We start from the raw sequence: 8,073 nt of genomic DNA, 5'->3' as shown, positions 1-8,073 counted from the left end.
AGAGAGAGAGAGAGAGAGAGCAGACAGGAAATGTGCTGTGAGGATTCCAGGACTTTTATTTTTACAGCCCCAGCCTTCACTCTCTCTCTCTCTCTCTCTCTCTCTCTCTCTCTCTCTCTCTCTCTCTCTCTCTCTCTCTCTCTCTCTCCAACACAGATCAACCTTGTCCTTGTTCCTGGTCTTTTCTTCATCAAACACCTGAACATGTGATTTAAAGGCTCTGCCGTGTCCTGACAACATGACACATGTACACATGAACACATGACACATGCATGTGGACCCAACAATCAGCTGTTCACACACACTGGATCAAACTCCACCAGGATGAAGGAGGTGGAATTTACAGTCTCGAAACATGATGTTGATGCTGCAGGATTCTGGACGTACAGCAGAATGTCATGGCCACTTACAGAGAAACATCTCACAGAGTTCAAGAGAAAGATCATTGGAGAGAAACGTGGTGATATTAAGTCTCAGGACTTAAGATTGTGTAAGAAAGTGATTCTGAAGAAAAACTTTTTTCTCAACGTAAGTTCACAAAACTTTCCCACAACAACCAAACTTCTCTCTCTGCTCATTAATCCGCTGGCTGTGGGTGTTTTTCATGGCCAATCAGATTCTTCCACAATCTCCTCCAGCCAATCGTGCGGTTGCTGTCAAACTTTGAATTTATGGCTGAGTGAATAGAGAAACTGCTCCGTGACACTGGAGGAGACCAACGACCCACGACATCACATGGGTCTGTTGAAAACACACTCTGATTGGATCTGCTCACGATCCGCTCAGTCAAACCTGATCCATCTTTCAGCATCATGAGCTGTTTGTTGCTCAGTTTTAACTGCAGGAGTTGTTCATGTGCAACTTGTTTCCTGAAGACGAATGAGGCTTGTGAAGCAGCGAGCTGGAGTCTGAGCGTTTCAACACATGTTTGTCAGAAACCACAGCAGCAGCCTGGAGCGTGGGGGGTCTGATCGCTGAGAAAAACATCCAGCAGGAAGGAAATCTGCTCCTTCTCTCGGAGCCTCTGAGGAGCCACACATTCCGACCTGGATCTCCAGTCTGGAACAGAACTCGTTGAAATGACAGAAACGTCTCTCAGCTGATCGGTGGAGGTCGGGGAGCCGTCGCTCGTCATCAGGTCGACGCTGAGGCCAATCAGGAATGTGATGATGCGTTTGTCATCTTGTTTTCTGCTTCAGCTGTTGTCATCAGTTACTGATCTGATCTGAACCGTGACCACGACACAAACACCAAGAAAGAAAAGATGAGTTCATTCAAAAAAACACGCTGAAAAATCGGACAGATTATATTCTGGACCTGATTGTTCATTTTCATGTCTGTCACCTTGTGACCTGAAACTGGCTTCAAGCTGCAAACATTCATGAAAACAATTTTTAGTATTGAAATAATCCTTTCAGTATTTTTTTATTGCAAAAATGGTAAAATTGTATTTTTGGTCAAAACCAGACAAAAGAATAAATTGAATAAAACGATCAGATCTGCATGTGAAGTATCTGCTTGTTTCATCAGCCTCAGTGTGAGTCTGTAAATTAAATTAATTTGTTTGGCAGATTCAAAAATAATAAAAATAATAAAAATACAGGAAAGAAAAGGATAAAAAAACTTTTTTAATTTCCTGGTGTGACCTGAAAGTTGTGTGAAAGACGGAGCGTGTCTGTCGGACTGGATTTAGATTCATTCGGAGGCGTCAGTGCCAGAAACGTCGCTGCGACTCTGACTTGATTTCCAGTCGACTGTCCGGCGCTCTCTGATCACTTCTGACTGCTACCCTTTGCGTGGTGACTTTGGACTTTGCCACGGCGTTTGGCCCCGTGCCCACCTCCTCGGGCCCGAGGCCCCTGTCAGCCTGACGCCGTGACTCCTCCACCGCCTGAAATTAATTTCCCTTCCTCACTGACCCATAATTAAATCCTGGAACAGTCTGTTCCGACGAGCGGAGGCAGGAAACAAACAAGAAGAAGAATTCTGCTTTCGACTGAGTTACTTTGTTGGCCATGAATTCTGTGAACATTTCGTCCTTGTGATCACAGAGCGATGGATTCTCTGGGTGTTGAATCTGCAGAGGTGGAGCTTCCCCTCTGTTGGCGGCCGACACCTTCTAACAGCTCTGTTGGCCGGGAAAGTGAGAACCAGTCGTCGCTGCTTTGAAAGACAGTTTTCTGGAGTTCAGTAATTATCAGGTACGCAGACACCCCTCCAGTTGGAGCCGAGGATTTCAGCAGCCGCTTTACAACCACAAATAACGTGAGAGATTAAAGCGGCTCGGGTTTGGAGCCGTCGACTGAAGCCTCTCCACTGGCGGCGTGTTGGCAGGAGAGTCAGAGCGGGCCGCTGCCAGCCTCGTGGCACCGGTTCAGCTCAGCAGCACCGGCCCATGAGGAGCTGGAGCTGCGTCCACAGGCGGCGTCCTCCCTCCCAAAGAGAGGAGACGTCTTTATTAAGAGATTCACTGTGACACGCTGAATATTCCTCCATCATTACTGCGTGCTCCCGTCTGTGGCTCCATATGTCAGAGCTGAAACAATGGAGCCACAGTGATGCTGCAATAACGAGCAAGTAGAGCTGCAGCGAGCAATTAGCTCTGTTATTACTGATTCATCTGCCAAATGCTAGAATTCCTGAATGATCATTAAAATGAATCATTTTGTCTTTTAAATATCAGGACACAGTCAAAACTGCTGAACAGAGTTTCAGAGCTCGAGACGTTTTGTTCAACGAGTCCGAAACTAAAAACATTCAGTTCACAGTCACGTGTCGAAAATCATCCTGGAACCAACGTCGTTTTCTTGTTGATAGAAAACTTTACTTTCATCGGCTGCGTTTTATTCTGGACGAGAAACTGAGATGTTTGGAGACGATGACCTCACGGCCTCTGCTGATTGGTTCTTTTCTGTCAGGACGTACCCTCCTCTGATTGGTCAGAGTCCTGTCACATGACCTCCTTCATGAAGAAAACAACCAGAGGAGAAACAACATGGAGTCTGACTGACGCTGTGACAGCTGCTGTTCAGTTCCATTCTGTATTTAACAACGATACAGCTGTTTACATGTGGAGGAAACCAGATGTTGTCACAGACATCTTTGTACAGCAGCACGTGCACTGTACTGTGCACTGGGCATGCACGTGACCTCTCACGTGCATGTCCAGTGCACGTGAGAGGTCACGTGATAAGTGTTTTAGTGTTTATCAGATTAAAACTGACACGGAGCAAAAACGCTCGTGTGGACAGAATCTAAACATAACTGTGTGTGTGTGTGTGTGTGTGTGTGTGTGTGTGTACGTGTGTGTGTGTGTGTGTGTGTGTGTTTGTGTGTGTGTTTGTGTGTGTGTGTGTGGCACAGTGTGTAGTGTGTGTGTGTGTGTGTGTGTGTCTCAGGCCCATTAGTCCCATTACAGAGTCGTACTGGTGACCAGTGGAGAGTCTCACTGGGAACCTGTCAGCTTCAATACGTCATAACCACTGACTGACACCCCCCCCCCCTTAAAGAAGGCGGGGTCGGGGGGGTCTGACCGTCCCTGGCAGCGATGAGGGGGGCGGAGCTCATCCTCAGATTATGCAAATAGAGCGTCGTTTTGATGCAAAACAAACCGGACTGGCCGCTAATGTTTCTCCAGTCGTGAAAGGGCAAGACTCCCTGGGAGAAATACCAGGAGAGGAGAGGGTGAGAGGGGCCGAGCGAAGGAGCAAGGGATTGTGGGCAATGAGCGGGGCTAGACGGGCGGCTCCCCCAGCGTTATACATTATCATATTTCCACGTAATTAGTTGGTTTTTCCACATGAAATGAGGAAGCGGCTCGACGGTGCGTTCATCGCCGTGAGGAGAGCCGGCCTCCTCCCTCTCTTCTGTTACTGAGCCATGACCTTCGACCTTTCCCCTTAATCATCAACCCAACAACCTCACACACACACACACACACACACACACACACACACACACACACACAAGACTCTCATCAGCCTGTGAACGAAGATTGACTCCATGGATCTGATTAATATGTGAACGGGGGCCATTAGTGACCAACAGTGATCTAACAGGAGCCTGCAGGGGCCTTTGGCAGTCGGCGCTCAGTGTCCCCTCACACACGAGGGCCACGTGGCACAGAACCAAACACACATGATATTAAAGTGGTTTGGGGTCGTGGCTGCAGGCCTGTGTGAGACCTGCTGATTCCAACCGAGACGCCAGAATCTGATCTCACTGCAGAGTGTCAGAGACTCCTGAACTTTTCAGACTCAAATCCTGGTGCCAACATTACCCACAATGCACCTGTTAAGCTAAGCTTGTTGTGTTTTCCTCTTGCAGGACAGAATGCGTCTGATCCTGTTCCACATGGAAATAAATGAATCCACTGTTTAGTTTTTTTATTAAATCGCTTCATTAGGTTTAAAATGTGTGTTTGAATTAGCTGCATGAGATTAAACCGGATTAAACCGATTATTTTATCCTGATAACATCACGTTAGCCTGAATTACTTCTGTTTAAAGAGCGGGGCCCTGTCACATGATTCATCTGGCATCAGATGACATAGTGTTTGAGAAGTCAAGCATCTAAACAGGTTCAGTCTGTATGTTTTTGATTTGAGCTTCTCTCTTCACCTGGTGTCACCTCCTCAGAAGGTTTTGTTCCTCCATCTTATATCTTCGCTTTGCCACAAACTCTAAACTCTCGTGACGTGGCGTCGCCGGGGTCCTGATGAAACCGTGCCATTGTGTTTGTTGGAGGCAGCGTGGGCTCAGGCTCACTCAGCTCGGCCTGGATGGATGGACGGATGGACGGATGGACGGACTGTAGGCCATGGACCAGGCAGGCAGAGTGGCGGTGGGCTGGGTGGCGTGTGTCCCTGGGAGCACGCTCAGTGAAGCAGCAGGCGAGCAGTAGCTTCAGATTAGTCCAGTGAGGCTGGAGAGGAGCTGGCTGCAGTCCGGACTTCATGCATCATCAGCCAGAATCCTGCCTGTGTGTGTGAGTGTGTGTGTGTCTGTGTGTTTCTGCTTTGAACAGGAAGCCATCTTCCTCGCTGCTGATCTGATGGTGACGATGTTGGTTGATGATGTATTGATTGAATATCAGATCAGTGGTTGCCAGAGGAAGAACCCTGAGCCTCAGCTGATGTTTCACAACACGTCCTCACAAATAAACCTGGATTCATCATGTCTGTGTAGAAGCTGCAGACGATGGATGCTTCTCCTGCTGTCAGCTTCAGGCTCCTCTGACTCACTGAGGCGTTGGAGCAACAGAAGTCAGAGTAAAAGAGAAACACGTTCATTCTCAAACAGGAAACAGCCTCTGATCAAACACACCGATACTGACGCCACATGGCGTTTCACATGACCAGTGCATGTGGTGCCAGGGGTGCAAACATCAGGGCCTCCACTGATGGAAGCAGAGAAGATGCATTTATCAGATCCACAGCATCTGTGTGTGACGTAGCCTCAAAGAGAATCTCAGTAAAACAGAGCGTGATCTTCTGCAGTGGAGCAACAAGACTGCAGCGTTTTCACAATCAACCATCAGTGTTTTCAAGATGCTCGGCAACACGTTAAACACAGACCAAAAGATGAGCTTTTAAATTCAGCCAGCTGTGTGGGGACATGTCCTCCGAGACGAGGAGGAGGAGGAGGAGATGAAGGAGGAGGTTGTTGGCTGGTGGACGAGCAGGACAGGACAGCATGGCGACGCTCCAGTCCGCTGGCCGGAGCCCAGTTGGTGCTTAATCACAGCGAGCGGTCAGCCTCCGCCTTTCACAGCCAGCTGACATCAGTGTGTGTGTGTGTGTGTGTGTGTGTGTGTGTGTGTGTGGGGGAGGTGTTGGGGGAATTGGGGCATCCCTACCCCCATGACCCCCCCCATCACCCTCTCCTCACCTTCTAACATGTAGGTGTGTAATCTGCAGCCAGGAGGGTGGAGGATTATACAGTGTGTGTGTGTGTGTGTGTGTGTGTGTGTGTGTGTGTGTGTGTGTGTGTGTGTGTGTGTGTGACCTGCCAACATCATGAGTGCATGCAGACGGTGGTGGAGAGCTGAGCCAAGGCCGGAGCCGAGCTGCCAACCGTGCTGGGTGACCCGTCCGTCCACCGCTTCTCCCCAGACGCTCTGCAGACGCACACGGCAGCACAGTGCCAGCACGTGTGTGTGTGCGTGTGTGAGTGTGTGTGTGTGTGTGTGTGTGTGTGTGTTCTGGATCTTTAGGGTGTGAAAACGTCACACACTGACAGTTTGGCCGGTGAAACAAAGCGGCTGCCCAGCGTCACATTTCCATCCCCAGTGATTCTGTGTTGTTTCTGTTGAATCGTCACGTTGGGCTCGTTCAGGCTCGTTCAGGCTCGTTCAGGCTCGTTCAGGCTCGTTCAGTGACACTGAATGTAAACGTGTAAATCGAGTCAGAACGAATGTGTGAAAACAACTTTTGAACACAAACACAGAAAATGTGCAGGAAAAACAGCAGCTGCTGGAACTAATGGAGCAGATTGTGACAGTTGAAGCTGTGACTCCCTCTGGACACATCGTGATGACGTCTTGATTCTAAACTTTAACTCTGCTGCTAACGAGACGACCCTCATTTAAATCTACCCAGAATCCACCTGATCGTCCTGCAGGTCGATCAGGGGTCGTGATCCTGATTCTGTCTTTGGCCTGAATCTGTGTCTGAAAAGACAAAAGCAGTCGATCGTCACGTTCACCTCAGTGTTTCCATGGAAACAACCGATTAGACAGCGTGAGAGTTCCTCCCTCACTGTTGTTGTTTAATCTGTGCACGAGCTCCCGCCCACTCCGTGCCCTGATGCTAATGAATGCTAACGCGGTGTGTGAGAGCGCCGGCCGCCTCGAGGCGTCTCGCAGCAGAACAAACCTCTGAATGTCAAACAGGCGGGACGACGGCGCCGTGATCGTGTTTCTAATCGCAGCTGCAGCGTGCTGAGGTCAAACACGAGCACGCAGGATTCAGAACCTCGGACTGTTCGCTACACGTTCATTATGCAGTCGTCGCCCACACGTCACAGGCGAGGTGAGAGGAAACACGATCGGGAGGTTTTCAGGTCATATTCAAATCACTCAGTGTTTTATTGTGAAGTTTAAATAAAGATTTGACTGAATTCTGTTCAAACGATGAACACAAGACGTTGATGTCACCAGAGACTGTAAACGCCAACCACCAGGGGGCGACGGAGATGCTCCGGCTTCAAATTTAGATTCGGAGACAACGCAACTGTCAAGTTTCTTGTTTTCAGTTTATCGTCATTGGTTGAAATTAATTAACTGAAAATGTTGAACCAAACTAAAAATTCAATTATTCTGAAATACTTTCAAAGTAATGGTGCAAAACTGTGAGACCTGCCAAAATAAAAGCATCAAGAAGCAGCAACATAAAAACTTTGGATGATTTTTGTCTTTTCTACAAATTTCCAACGATGTCACATCCTGTAAATTACCAATGGGACTGGAGAAGATGTTACAGGACGATATGGACCAGTCGTCCAGGTCCCGGTGTCTTCAGAACTTCAGACCTGAAGAAGCCTCCTGATGAGACGTGAAATGTCTTCAACAAACTCAAGCACGTCCAGTGTCCACGTTGTAAAACTTCTGAAAACGTCACAGGAAGTTAGAACACACTCATTTCATTAAAATAAAAGTGTTTCAGTGATGATGATTTAAATTCCTCAGTTGTTGTGTATCTTGTTGTGTTCATGTGAGTTGGTTGAGCAGCAGCAGAAGGAAGGAGGTTAAAAAAAGGAGCGATTACAGGAAGGAGAGAAAAAACTTTGATGTGTACACATGCAAATGAGTTTGGAAATGTCAAATTAGCATAGATTTGGGTTGACCCGGGCGGCGGCCTCCCTCGCAGCTACAGGCAGCCGGGACGCTGACAGCTCGGCCCGCGTCCAGACGGCCTGCTTTACATATTAGAGTGGCCTCCCATCACCGCGGGTTACCACCAGCATCCCGTCGCCACGGAGACTGATGGAGACTGACAGGGCGGACAGCCTGACTGATGGACGGATGGATGGATGAAAGCTACTGTGTGAGAGAGAGAGAGAGAGAGGGAGAGAG

The sequence above is a fragment of the Paralichthys olivaceus genome, chromosome 3 (genome assembly GCF_024713975.1).
Source record: "Paralichthys olivaceus isolate ysfri-2021 chromosome 3, ASM2471397v2, whole genome shotgun sequence".
NCBI lineage: Eukaryota > Metazoa > Chordata > Actinopteri > Pleuronectiformes > Paralichthyidae > Paralichthys > Paralichthys olivaceus.
This window is presented reverse-complemented; position numbering follows the sequence as displayed.